Source organism: Pinus tabuliformis, chromosome 3_2, assembly GCF_031772625.1.
Source record: "Pinus tabuliformis cultivar Carrire ecotype Pingquan chromosome 3_2, CPIR1, whole genome shotgun sequence".
NCBI lineage: Eukaryota > Viridiplantae > Streptophyta > Pinopsida > Pinales > Pinaceae > Pinus > Pinus tabuliformis.
The window spans coordinates 632,686,268-632,701,137 of record NC_142302.1 but is presented as its reverse complement, the minus strand read 5'-3'; positions in this window follow the sequence as shown (position 1 = coordinate 632,701,137).

Below are 14,870 nucleotides of genomic sequence, written 5' to 3'. Positions count from 1 at the left end.
GTGTTTCATCTCCCAGGGTCAGGGTTTTGGTTGTTTAGGGTTTTCCCTTGTTGTTCAAAAATATATAGGACCTTGATCCCCATTGTAACACAATTTAGAGGCATCTAGTAACAACATCTCTTCTCATAAATAAGCTACCATCATCCTAGATAGTTTAATTCCATTATGTTTGTAAGCATATTTCAGTATTTTGATATTAATGAAATGAAGTGTTATTTCTGCAACATCTATGTATTTATAGTTATATCTGTAATTTTTTGTGTTCCCATTTGAGTTCATGTCACTATACAGGTGACGTGACACTGATGTCAGCAGTTGACTGTGCAGGTACGACAAACAATTGGGTCAATCATGTTTTACATGTGGCCCAATTGTACAGGTCAAGTTGGAATTTTGTGATTGGTTGATGAGATTTGGTGTGGACTAATTAGGAGGCACCACATGGCCCAATGGGAGGGCACCAGGCGGCCCTCAAATTATGTGAAAAAAATTGCTGGGCCGGCCCCCTGATTGAGCAAGGTTTGACCCCTATACCTCTAGTGAACTAACCACATGCCCTACCATTACGCCACTTTGTTAGTTCTTAACCATATGGTTAGGTGGTTTATTTTAACATCGACCAACCGATGGATTGGTGGGGAAGGGGTGGGGCACATTGCCCCAACCTCAGGCATATTATAGCTCACATTGCCACAATAGAGGCGTAGGTGGATGGTGCAGTCGATTACCCCAACCCCCATTCTCATTCATTACCACACGACCAACAACAAAGCGAAGGGGGCGAGTAGTTATCTGAGTCCTAAGTCCCATGTAGCCAACATGACCACACTCGGAGCCAATAGAGAAAGGGTAGGCATGTGGTGGTAGGCCACAACCACATGGTCATAATACCACCATAAACCAGGGCTGAAAAATCGGTGCTTAAGGCCTTATAGGCATGATTAAAGAGGCAACAAAATGCACCCTTTTCAATAGGAGTTCCGTCACCCCGAAACAAGTTGTCTCTAGTGGTTTTGCCAAAAGATCAATTTTGTTGCCTAGTTAGCCAATCTTGTCATATTGCAAGACAAATAGTAGAGAAATGTTCCAACAGGCCTAACTTGGTCATTTTTTAGTCTTTTTGAGTCCAAGAAGAGACTACATAGGAATTTTTGGGTGTTCCAGACCTAATGGTAGCATCATTTATGTGATTCAAGCATTGTATGTTGAACAATTTGTAGAGCCAAGTCCTTTTATGTTGTAGACAAACATTGTTTTGAGGCCATATGGAGACTTTGTTGAGCATGGAAAGAGCCTAGACAGGGGTTTTCAAGACTTCTGGACACATCCGCAATAGTTGTTTCTTCATTTGAGTAACAGTTTTTAGTCTATTCTCAGTATGATTGTGGGAAAAGACCATTTCAACACTTCATTATGAAGAAATTGGATTTTTGCTTCTTGATCTTTGAATGGGTACAAGGACCTGTTGCCAGATTCAGTGAGAGAGTCCTTTTCTCTTGATACCTTCATTTCTTTGTTAAAGGGAATCAACTTGTGAGTGAGAGTTGTTTGAAGGAGAAACAATGCCACTATAGAAGGAGGTTTCCTCTATGAGTCAAATATTTTTTATGTACTTTTTTTGTTGCTCAGATCAATAATGCGGCCTAGCCATTGGAGTAGGGGTCCGGAGATATAGTCCACACTGGACAAACTCCATTATCAGTTCTTTGTTCTCTTCTTCATTTTCATGATGTTGGGTTTCATATCATTTTGTTTCGTCTTTATGTTCATTGAAAACTTCACTATTCACCTTTGGATAAGTTACAATCTAAATTTCCGTTTGAAGGCCCAAATTTTTCTAAACTTGTAAAGTGTCAGAGGACGATCAATTTTCAGATTAGCACAAATCATGGTACTACTATTCTCGCATGTCACTCCGGTTATGAAAATCAAATAGCTTGGATGGGAGGATGAGAAAGCTCCAATATTCCGTTATAGCCCTTGTATCACTTCCCTCCTCCACCATTTTTCACTCTTAACGTCATCATGTTAGAGAGTGCACCACTCCTTACAACCACATATGTCACCTACCCTTCAAAATAAGCCTTTTCCTAAGGGGTTCTCCTATCGTGTGTGCCTAAAACAAGTTCTATTGATTAATGATTTAAATGTCTTAGTTATACACAAGTATTTAAATATGGATTTCAATTTTCATAGATTTTAATGTTGAGAAGAGAATCATTTATAATTACAAACATATTTATGATTTTAAACTAAATATTTTCATGAGATTTTATTTAAAAATAAAATTATATGTATAAAAATAAAATTTAAAATATATTATTTTACATCTATTTTAAGCTTAAATATATCAAACTTCAAGAGGAATAAAATCTCTAAATGTGTAATTCCTTTTTTACCTATAAAACTTGAGGAAACATTTGCAATTTAATAGATTTGATCCCTATCATCACTTGATAGATTAAGGATTACCATAAATATAACATTATTTATATTGAATTATATTTTTATTGTTTTTGTTGGTCAAAATGCTTCTGTTAATTCATCAACATATTACAACATAGTTTTCAAGATTTCACTGTTTTTCCATCCTCACCCCTACTAAAGTTTTTCCCCATAGGAGAAGCACAAAAACTAATTACAAAGTGCCAAAATCTACTACAACCCCAAAAACAAAAGACCGGAATGACTAAAACACCCCTAACATGAAAATACATCCCACAAACATTAAGGATCAAGAAGATTTGTCGGAGCTAGAATATATGGCTTAACACCTGGCAGCTTTGGAGGCCTAGGATTGCCATGGATATGGAATTCTAAGCGAGACAGTCTCCCTTCCATGGACATGATTCTCTTGGAAAATATCCTCTATCCACGTCAATGTGAAGCCAAATAGTCTAGCGTGTTCCACTAACTGTGTTGCAAGTTGTTCATAAATCCTATGACCTCGTTATGATTGTCACAGTGGTTTTGGCCCAACTATTCTCAGAGAAGGGTGACATACCAAAGCTAGGAGTCCAAGGTGTTTAAGGGGGGAGGAAGCACCGCATGAATATGAGAATGGACTGGGACATGGGCCACCTCCCATGAAATCACACAATGAACCTATGACATATGACATGAGTTCACGTCATATCAAGCAATACCCTTAGTTTGACTACATATTGGAAAATACCTCTAAAAATCACATTGCTTGACCCCCTACCAATACGAACCCAATACACTTTCCCAATTTAAAAAACCCCTTCTTTCACTAAATATTGTAGGTGACCATTTTTTCATTAACATTCTTATACCCCTTTATGTTTTTTCATTAATTTTGAGCTCCATTTTTTATACCTATCAATATCAAAACCCTCTGCCCCTTATATATTCCCCAATATATTAGGTCATTTTTTCTTCAATATATATCCCCCAATATGAACCCACATGGTATGGAATTTCTCCCCTAGTGAAAACCATGTGCATAGAACCTTCTCCCCCCATATTTACTGCATCTCTTCTATGTTCATGTCACTTCCCTCTTGGCCCTAATCCTCTCCATAGTTTGCCAATACATTTTTGATGTGCCCCCAACTGGTTGAAACCAAATCGCAACCTCCACTAATACATCGATAAATGAAAATACTTCCAAATCTCCATGTCATAAAATAAGGTGTCCGTAATGCCAAATTTAGGAAACTTTTGAGAAAGGAAACCCCCAACAAGGATTTCCACCTTTCGAATTCAAATTTCCATCATAGAATAGTGGCTAACACCTCCCAAAAATTTCAACCCCAACAAGGTTATCCCAACACCCCCCAAAGTGAGAGCATTTCTCCAAAATATCTGAAAATACCCTAAGAATCTCAATTCATCTAGGCCAAAAATATAGGCCAGTGGTGACCACCACGAACTAGGGATTCCCACTCACAACATACTCACAAAAGGATGAGAACATCCAACACAAAACTATGGTCAACCCTATTACCACACCAACCTCTATTATCACATTTTCTTCGAGAGTTAAGATTATCCAAACTGGACTCTCGCGCAACCATATCAAACCTCAGGAAACAAACACAAGCTACCAAACCCAAATTACGACTAAAATTGACTCTAACACTTGGGAAACCTAGGTTTCGTCAACAGATAATGGCTAAAGAAAGAAACAAATGCAACTAAAAGACTCCACCCTCCTAACACACTAATAGCATTACACTATGAAGGCCAAAGATATAGTTAAGGAGGCTTAATAGATTGTCTACTGTAGAACACCAACTCGGAAGCACTCCATCGATTGACGAATTTTGTGTGTGTCCCTCCCTTATAGAGCCAAACTAGTTGCAGAGTGAAATTGGATCCCAAACCTTGTGAATCTAGCCACCAACAGACCTAGTGTATTTCCCACTTACAATCAAGATGCCTCGTGACAGAGAACCAAATTCGAAGGAACATGTACAAGTTGACTGCATGTGAAACCCTTCGTATCTTACACCACCCTGATGACCACCCATAACCAAGCTTGCTAACACCAACATAGGTCTAACCATTCCACATATAAAATTACCGCCTTGGTTCTCAAACATTCCATGCATCTTGCATTGAATGCTACCATATCACCACATGTGTCATGTTTTATTGTACAAGAGGGACTAGTCACACTTCCCATCCCCCATATGATTGCGGTCTTCCACGCCCATCGGGTGATATTGAATTACATGTTGATATAGTGTTCAACACTTTATATATTAAGGGCTAAGATGGATCTACCATGATTTATATTGACCTATAAGTTGTTAGAGCGTTCTTTGAATGTTGGATAATTAATGTTTGTTTTAAAATCTGTGTTTCTCTATTTTTCTTAAATTACAACTATGTAATAAATAAATTATAATATTCTAGTACCTTTAATTTTTTATATACTTAACATCAAATCCAATGATGGTAATAATAATAATTCAATCTTTTCATCGTTCACTTTTTTGTTACAAGACTGCCTTAGGAATGATATCTATCAATATTTTACCGTAGTAGTTTCTTAATCTTTAAATAATTTTCACCTCATGATGCATAAGCAGAAAATAAACCTTAAAAAAATTAAGTGTATGTATTGTAGATGTAAGATAAGTATTCTGAAAAAGAAAGTTATTCAACGATTCTCTTAGTTGAAAAGAAAACTAGAATTCATAACTTGGAAACATGCCTAATGAGAGATAACATTTGTAATGTAGAAATGTAAATGTAAGATATACATGCACAACTATTGAAGTATTAAAATACTCATGTGCATGTGCATATACCTCACTTCAATGGTCCTCAAACATTTGTAATGAATCATATTATATGATACTAATGAAATTAGTATTTCATTTATTTCAATGATCCTCAAACATTTGTAATGAAACATATTCTAATAGTATTTTTAGGGAAATAAAATTATCTAATACTAACTTGGACAACATCTCTCTTAACTAACTATAGTAAATATTTAAATGCAATTAATTTTATTAAAGTTTGTAAAAAATTATAGCCTGTATGATTTTATTTAATAACAAAAGAATTGTTAATTAGAGGAAGCAATTGAATCATCCTCATCCATGTTCAATTCTTTCCAGTTACGTGATAGATGTTAATAGTATTAACAAGCTTGCATATATGTAAATGATTTCATAATTTATTTTTTATGTATATGCCAATGCTTCTTATAGATGTTAATGGTATTGACAAACTTGTACACATTTAAATGATTTCATATTTTTTTATTCATGTAAATGAACACTGATTTTAATTTTTTTAAATATAATTGTGATATGATAGATATTGACAATATTGTCAAATTTGCATAAATTGTTTTTTTTTTTTTTGTAAGCTGCGGTGGTACTCTTCTTTTTTTATTACTTTAAATCAAAAACAAAACAGTACATATTTGGTTGACTTCAACTCGCCCTCTTGGGGAAACTGAGTTTTTCAGCCACCTAAAGTTCTTAATAGCCGACCAAAAATAAAAGTTCCAGATTCTGATTATCCATGCTAAATAAACTAAACAGTCTTGCATATTTCTATTTCTACTTGTATGCATATAGCGATTTTCCTCATCTAATACTTTAAGCAAACTATAATTATCTATACTGTGTAGCTTCATCAAAATTAATACATATCTATGCTCAAACAGCTTCTGCCGCTGGTTGCTTGTTTGTCTCCCTGTTGGCACCATGTTGTCCTTCCCTTATCATTTGCTAAATTTCCTCAAGATTCTTTTCTTGCATCTCCAAAGTAATCTGAATAATCCTCATCTCCCTCCTTAGGTTGGGGACTCCTTGCGCCAATTCTGCCATCTCTGTTGCAGCTTGTTCCAAGGCTTTAGCCAATAATCTCTTCATCACCCAGTAGATATGCAGGGACTGCTTAAATAGGGACATTTTGCCTCTAGTATTGCCAGGGTCATGGAGTAAAACCTCCCAATCTTCCATCTCTGAGTCAGACTGAGCCTGAAACGAATCTTCTTCCATGTTCTGGATAATCCTCCTGATTCTTGGGTTAGTATTCTGACTGTAAGCCCTTTCTGCTTGTTGGATTTTCTTATCTAACGACCTACTTGTTCTTTTAACAGGTCTCCCTCTCTGCCCCTGTCTTCCTCCCCTTTCTCCATTGTTTCTGTGCGGTCCTCTGCCTCTCCTGCTACCCGAATCCAGCCTGCTACCCGCGCCTCTACCTCCCCTCTGTCTGCTGCGTTGCCTTACCTTTTCCTCCCACTGTCCTTGCTGCTCTTCACTGTTTTTCTGGGTATCCCAACCTCCTACGGTTCCACCGCGTTCCTTGCTTCGCCTACCTTGTTCTTGCAGGTCTTCCTCATCCTCAGAATCATCATAAATTTCGTATATCTCTTCCACTGTTTCCTCCTTCGCTAACGCCTTTCCCTTTCTGTCCCTGTCTTTGCGTTTCGTGGCTTCCAATTCCTCTACAGCCCTTGCTCTCTTCCTGGTTTCCATGATGTCCTCAGTAAGGTTTCGACACAATTTCTCTCTGGTGCGAATCTCCACCACCTTTCTTCCCTTCGCACTCTGCTTTCCAAACAAGTTTCCTCGTCGTCGTTCCTTTCGTTGCTGCCCATTTATAATCCTCCTTGCTTTGATCTGCCTACCTGTCAACTTAGCCTTCCGCTGCCACCTATTATTTTGCCTGCTGCCTTTCCTATCAATTATCTTTCTATCCTCATTTCCATTTCTGGACTCTGACATACCTTTCTTTCCCCCTCTCCGATTGCATGAGTTAATTATATTGTTGTGGGGTAGTTGTTTCTTACCTGTCGTCGCACACTTCTGCTGTAATGTACCTTGCTTGCCCATTATGCCACTCCCCCGCCTTGATTGACAATCATTTAATTTCTAGGATTTCCGATCCATCTCACCTGTCCGTCGCACGAATGTTACGATTCTCATTTGTTGCTTGCTCATGGTCATAATTAATGATACCGGCCAGGTCTTCCCATTCTCTGTTGGGTCGCAACATTCTCCATTGATTGTCAATTTTGCTATTTCGATCCTTACAACCCCAATTCGCGAGGAAATCTGCCGCTCGGTTTCCATTCCTTTTCACATGGTTAAAGATTTTATAATCAATCCCTTTTAGTAAATCAGCCATTTCTTGAACAATCCCTGCAGTTCTCCAACTAGTGGTGATCTGCTCCCAATTCTTCCCGTTGTTAAGTTTCTTCAGAATTTCTATTGCTATCTGAGAGTCTCCTTCTATTTCCAGATTTCTATAGCCATTTCTAATCGCGATTCTCAAGCCCTGGTGGATTGCCCATAACTCAGCCTCATTGTTTGTCATATCCCCTCCCCACTCTGCATAAATCCATCTAGTGATTTTCTGACTATCACAGAAGATACCTCCGAATCCGGCATTGCCTGGGTTCCCCTTCGATGCCCCGTCAAAGTTCAACTTCATAAAATTATCTCTGGGATATGCAAATTTGTCTAAGCTTTGAGCTCTCGTGCTATTTCTGCTGATTTTTTTGGTATGCACCATTTCATAATTCAAATTTAGTTTCTTTATAATTTTCTCCTCATTCTGATTTGCTTTCCAATCATCTGCATCCCATTTTTCCACCAGAATTGTTTCTCTAGTTAAGTTCACTACTCTTTTCCATATTATTTCTGAATCTTTAGATTTTTCTTGGAATACTCTATGGTTCCTTTCTTTCCAAGCCATCCAAATCATGAAACCTGCAATGAGACCCCAGGCTTTTCGAACTACTTTACATTGGAATTTTTCCTTCTGCCATTGAAAAATCACTTCATTTATGTCTCTAGGGAGCCTCTCAGGTTTCTGGAATAGTCTTCTCATTTCGTTCCATACCTTCCTGGTATATGCAAATTTGATTAAAAGGTGATCTTGTGTTTCAGCTTCAATATTACACAGGTAACATTTTGAAGGCCCACTGAACCGTTTCTTTTGGATTTTGTCCCAAGTCAGGATCTTGCCCTTAGCTACTAGCCATGCAAATAAGGTAATTTTCGGCCACCAATTACTGCCCCAGATGATCTTCCAGTCTTGGTTTTCATCGTTAGTCGCCTGTTGGTCTGCCAAATAGTATTCCTCCTTAACAGTGAAGGATCCTTTCATGGAATTCCACCATCTGAGAATATCCCTTCCCGTTCTAGCTTTTATTTTCCTAGAATCCACCTCTTCCATGAATGCTTCTTGTTGTTCTTGGTCTATTTCGATGTCCCATTCCTCTCGTCTTATCCATTTCTGCCAAATTCCATCCAATTCATCTTCTTTCCAGCAATCTTTGACATATTTTCGGTTATCCCCTGTTTTTTCCTGTATGTTTTGGATTTTTTGAATACTGCTCATTTTTCCTCTTTGTTGCCATTTCTCATCCCAGAATTTGGCTTCTCCTCCTCCTCGTATTTCCCAGAAGGCATTCCTTTCTACTATATCTCGGTTTTGTCGAGCTAGATCCCAGATTGCCAAGCCTTTCAGAGTTTCCTTCAACCAGTAAATACCCTCCGTTGTGTTTGGCATATTGTACTTGTGTCTCCATATTGCTTTCCACAGGTCATTGCCCCCTCTTAGCCATCGCCACCAAAGTTTTGCTCCAAGCACCTTGTTGAGTTTTTCAGGATCGCGCAGACCCAAGCCTCCTTCCTCCTTTCATTTCGTCAGGTGCTTCCATGATACTAAGGCCCATTTCTTCTGCTGAGTCGATCCTGCCCTGATGAATTTCCTCAGAATTTCTCTGATCTTGGTGCAGACTCCTTGTGGTACAACCATAATCGATAATGGATATATGAGGATTGCTTGAAGCACTGATTTCACTAGTACAACCCTTCCAGCAATGTTTAAAGTTCTGAAAGCCCAGTTAGCCATTCTATTTTTTAATTTTTCTAAAACTCCTTGCCAATTTTTCTGTCTTTTGGAATTGAAATCCAGTAAGTTTCCCAAGTATTTAGTTGGGAGTTCTCCTTGTTTAAATCCCAGCATCCTGGTCAAATGGATTTTGATTGACTCAATGGTATTAAATATAAATGTGCATGACTTTTCGTTATTGATTTCCAACCCAGATGCTTCCGCAAATAAATCCAGAACCTTCTTCAGATTTCTCACTTCTTTTAAGGTTGGTTCCCCAAATAACATGATATCATCTACGAATTGTTGATGGGTTATAGGCAATTCATTACCCCATATTCTTAGCCCTTTGACTTTACTTGCTGCTCGTTCTTTTTTAATATATCTGCCCAGGCCCTCTGCTGCTAATATAAATAAGAAAGGAGATATAGGATCACCTTGTCTTATTCCTCTAGATGCATTGAAGGTTTTCGAGGGGGTTCCATTAACTAATATTGAAAAATTTGGAGTTGTTATGAGACTGTGAATCCACTTTATCCACCTAGTATCGAAACCGAAACTTTCCAAGAATTTTTCCAAGTAATGCCAGTTGATTCTATCATAAGCTTTCGATAAGTCTAGTTTAATCATCATTCCTTTTTGCTTCTTCATCTTTAACGAATGAATTACTTCTTGTGTAACCACTAAACCATCTAGAATTTGTCTGCCCTCTACAAATCCAGTTTGTTCAGGGGATATTAAACTATCTAGCAAGGGTTTCAGTCTTTTGGCAATCAACGTTGCAATTATTTTGTAAATAACATTACATAGGGCAATGGGTCTAAATCCCTTAGCATCCTCTGAATTATCATTCTTTGGAATCAAAGTGAAAAAAGTAGAGTTGATGGCTGGCCATACCTTTTGATTCATTCGGGATTCTTCTATCAGGTCCAGAATCTCTCTTCCCAAAAAGTGCCATCCCGCTTGATAGAATTCAACCGTAAAGCCATCCGGTCCTGGTGCTGTACCCTTCTTCATGTTCATCACCACTTCCTCCACCTCTTCAAAACTAGCTGCTCTCATTAGGGCTCTATTCTGGTCTTCAGTTACTATCCGGGGAATGGCCTTGCAAACTTCCTTTATAGCTTCGGACCTATCCACCTGGGGTTCAGTCAGGATTTCTTTGTGGTATTCCATCAGTACTTTTTCAATTCCTTCCTGTTCAACAATCCTTTCTCCATTCTCATTCTTGATAGATAGTATCCTGTTTCTTTGCCTGTGTTGTATCATTGCTTGGTGAAAAAATTTAGTGTTCCTTTCCCCTTCCCTCAGCCATTTTATTCTAGATTTCTGTCTCCATAAAACTTCTTCCTGCTTTCTCCTCTCCTCCAGTTTTCCTAGAATTATCCCTTCTTCTTTACTACTTTCCTCTGTCCTTCCTTCAGTTATTATCCTTTGTTGCAATGTTTCCATTTCTTCTTCTAACTTCTGTTTTTCCTCCATGATGTTTCTGAATTCTTCCTTGTTCCATTTCTTTATCCTCCCTTTTAACTCTTTGAGTTTTAGTTGGAAGGTATGCATTTTCCCTTTTCCCTGAACTGTGCTTTGCATCCACCATTCTTCCATTTTTTTGATAAATTCTGGATCTCTAAGCCAAAAGGCTTCAAATCTGAAGGGATTCTTACCAAGGTTATTTTTAATATCCACTTCCAGTCTAATTGGCCAATGATATGAGCCAAGGGATGGCATGATCTTTGCTTCTATGAATACATCTTTATTCATAATTGTTTCTGATACTAAGAAACGATCTAGTCTGGACGCTATTTGATTCCTTCCCCCTCTCCTATTATTCCATGTATAAACTCCGTTGATGGTTGGTATATCTAGCAACCTCAGACCATATATCATGTCACTGAACATTTCCATATATTGGTCTGGTTTTCTTATTCCTCCCTTTTTCTCCTCTAGTGACCAGATTAAATTGAAGTCTCCTCCTACAATCCATGCTGCCTTCGGATATAATCTTCGAGTTGCTTGCATATTTTTAATGAAATTTTCTCTTTCTCCCGGAGTGTGAGGACCATAAACCCCTGAGATAATAACCCTTTCCTTCATCCCCGCTATTCTTCCTATACCTGTAAGAATTCTGGTCATGCTGGTCCAGTTTTCAAAAATTATTTCGTTTGGATTCCATAAGATTGCAATGCCCCCCGCTGATCCGATTTCATCTTGTCCCATGACTTCGTATTGCAATTTGTTTTTTTTTATTATTCCTTCCATCTGTTGCATGGTAATATTTGTCTCTTGAAGGATCATAATGCTTGGTCTGTCTTTTTTAAGTTTCTCTTTCATATATCTCTGCTTTCCCTTACTATTCAGACCCCTAATATTCCAACTGATAATAATCATTTTAAACTTTTGGAGGAATGGAGAAATACCTCTGACAGAGGTATCACTTTACCTGAATTTATCAATATTTCTCCAACTGTTTGGATAGTTTCATTCATCGTTTTCCTCCCTCTTTTCCTGCTGCTTTTGCCAGTACCGCCAGTTCCCATATGACTTCCTTCCTGTTCTCCTGATGTGGTATCCTGTTTATCAATATTCTCCCCTTTTTTATCTTTGTATTTTTTAAATGCCTCTTTATATAATTGTTTCTGACTATCTGGTATGAATCTTTCATCCAAGTTTTTCCATTCCTGGATTAGTTGTCTCATAATTCTTTCTTCCTCTGCCTCATTTTCCTTCTGGCTTTTCGTCTCCATTTAGGCTTGGTTAGTCAGTATTTCTATCTTTTCAGCAGCTTCTTCTTCATTCATTTCTCTTACTTCTGTGTCTTTCTCTTTTGTTTCCTTGACTATTTCCATTGGTTCATTCTCTAGACCTTCTTCCTCTTCCAGTTTGTCCTCACACTCTTCACTATTTTCCTGGAGAATTTTGAATTTGTTCTGACTTTCGATGTTCATAGGTTTCACTTGTGCCTGTGTTTTTAATCCTTCTTTTCCAGCTTTCTTCTTTCTGGTAACCTGTTGGAAACCCTTGTCTATCTCCTCAGTTTTCTCTGCTTCCCTTTGCTGTTCTTCTTTTTTCCTTATGTATTCTTCCTCCTTGTTTAACGGAAATTGCCTGTATAGGTGTCCATACTCATGGCATCTTCTGCATCTGAACGGGATATGCTCATAGTCTATTGGCTGTTGCCATATTTCATCGTGATATTCTAGCTCTATATATTCCGGCAGAGGTTCGGCTATATTCATGTATACACATAATCTTGCATATGATGTATACTTACCTCTTTTCGTTGCTTCCGCTACCTTGACAAAATCACCAATCGTGTTTCCTATCCCCTCCATAATCTCAGGATCCCAAAATTCCACTGGTAATCCAAACAGTCTGACCCAGATCGGGGCTGCCAGCATCTTTTCATTTTCAGGGTTATATCTTTCTTCCCAATACTTCATGAACAGTCCCGCATTATTCATAAAATATGGCCCTTCCTCAAAAACCCTCTCTTTATCCTCCAGGTTTGCAAATATGGCTGTAAAGAACCCTTTTGCTCCTAGTTTCAACTCAATGTGCCCTTTTGGCCTCCATCTTTGGTAAATCCACCTGTGTAGTTCTTTTTCAGTTGGCCAATACCCTACAAACTTGCAAATCAATGCATGATCTTTCATGTAGCTGTTATATTCCTCCAGCTTATTGTTGGGTATTACGTACCTAGGTTTTTTCTGAGCCCTTGGTAAGCATTTTCCTCCGGTCTTCATTTGCCACAAATTACCCATCACTGGTGCTTCTTTATTATTCTCCCTGGCATTGCTCTGGGTTCTGCTACCACTTGCCTCTCCTGCAACAATATTTTTATAGGAGGGGATCTCTCCCCTTCCTTGCCGATTTTCTATTGTTGACCTCAACACAGTCTGTTTTGGAAACTTCCACTCCTGTGCAGAGATTTCTGCTATCTCCTCCGCTCCAACCCCGGATTCTCCTGCTCATTTCCCCTTTTGCGCGATTCTTCCTAGTCCTCTCCGCATTTTTCTCCTGCAAACCCTAGCCCGCAGACTGCATTCGATTCCCCTATTCCTTCATTCCCAATCCCCCTCATTATTGGACTACCAAATTTGCATACATTGTTAAATTTATGTAAATAATTTCATAATTTTGTAGGTATATAAATGCTCATTTTCATTTTTAATATATATATAAATAAAATTTTAGGTTGGTAACGATAATAAGTATTGACAAGTTGGCATAGGTGTTTCCTTTTGGATGAACTAACCCCACCATCTTTCCACCACTCTGCTAGGTCAAATAAATTTTTAGATCAAATAAATCTTTAATCTTCAGTTTCATGTCCATGGAGACTAATCATGATGGACTACATGCTACATTTGAGGTTTTGTGACATGCACTACGTGAGCTTCAATATTTGAAGTCAATATTCCCTTCAAAGCTCATTTATTTTGCGCGACGGTTGTGTCAACTAATGTCGATATAAATGAGCCAAGCGTCGATACAAATGTCAAGATTTGGTGGGTCATTTGGCTCAATTTGTTGCAGATGACACAACAAAGATAACACAACATATAATTTCATAAAGTTTGTTCACCTATACGAAAAAGGGTTTTTATCCATTTATGTGTAGTGATAATTTTTTTGTATTTCATTTATTATAATTATGGAAAATTTTAGGAGCTAATATTAGTAGGTAGATTAATTTTCCATGATTTTTCTAAAAAATAATTCGTCAATTCTTATTTTTTTATGATTAGTGATTCACCCAAATTTTAAAATATAAAATTATTTTACCTTAAAAATCACCAACATTATATAGAGAGTATATATAAAATCATTATAAATTTGAAAAATTTTACAATTACACCAATAAACATTTTACAGTTTTCATCTTAGGGACTAGTGAGATTCACCAATGTTTTTCAACTTCAACTACCTAGTGTTAAGAGTTTTGCTTAGTAGTTAATATATATTATGTATATTGATTTAAGAGAAATCTTATTCAGCTGCCCAGTGTAAAAAGTTGTGTTCACTACCTAATATACGTTATGTATCTGGATTTTTTCTATATCTACACAAATAGTTGAGGAATCTTGAATAAGATGATGAACCATACTTGTTGGTTCGAAATGCGTAGACAAATAGATTTTGATATGATTATCGCCAAAAACAAGTCTCAAAAGCTTGATATAGATCATAGAAACCTTAATTCAATAATGTCTTATATATCAAAGCTGAAAAATCTTGAATGAGATAATATTATATAGCAAACCTATTTCAAGAAATTGAAAATTGTGTCAAAACCCTCATTATAAAATATTTAGGTTCAACAAATAAGCATTTAAAACAAAGAGTAAGGTAATAAAATTTACTAGGAAGTTTCGACGCCATAATTTTGAATACCATGAAGAGAACACAAAGGTGACAAGTCTCTAAGATTTTGAGATTTATTTTCAGGTGATAAGTCCCTGAGTCTAAATTTGACTACCAATGAGGTAAAGGAAAAAGTATAGTAGAATATAAAATAGATAATTACCCGTTAA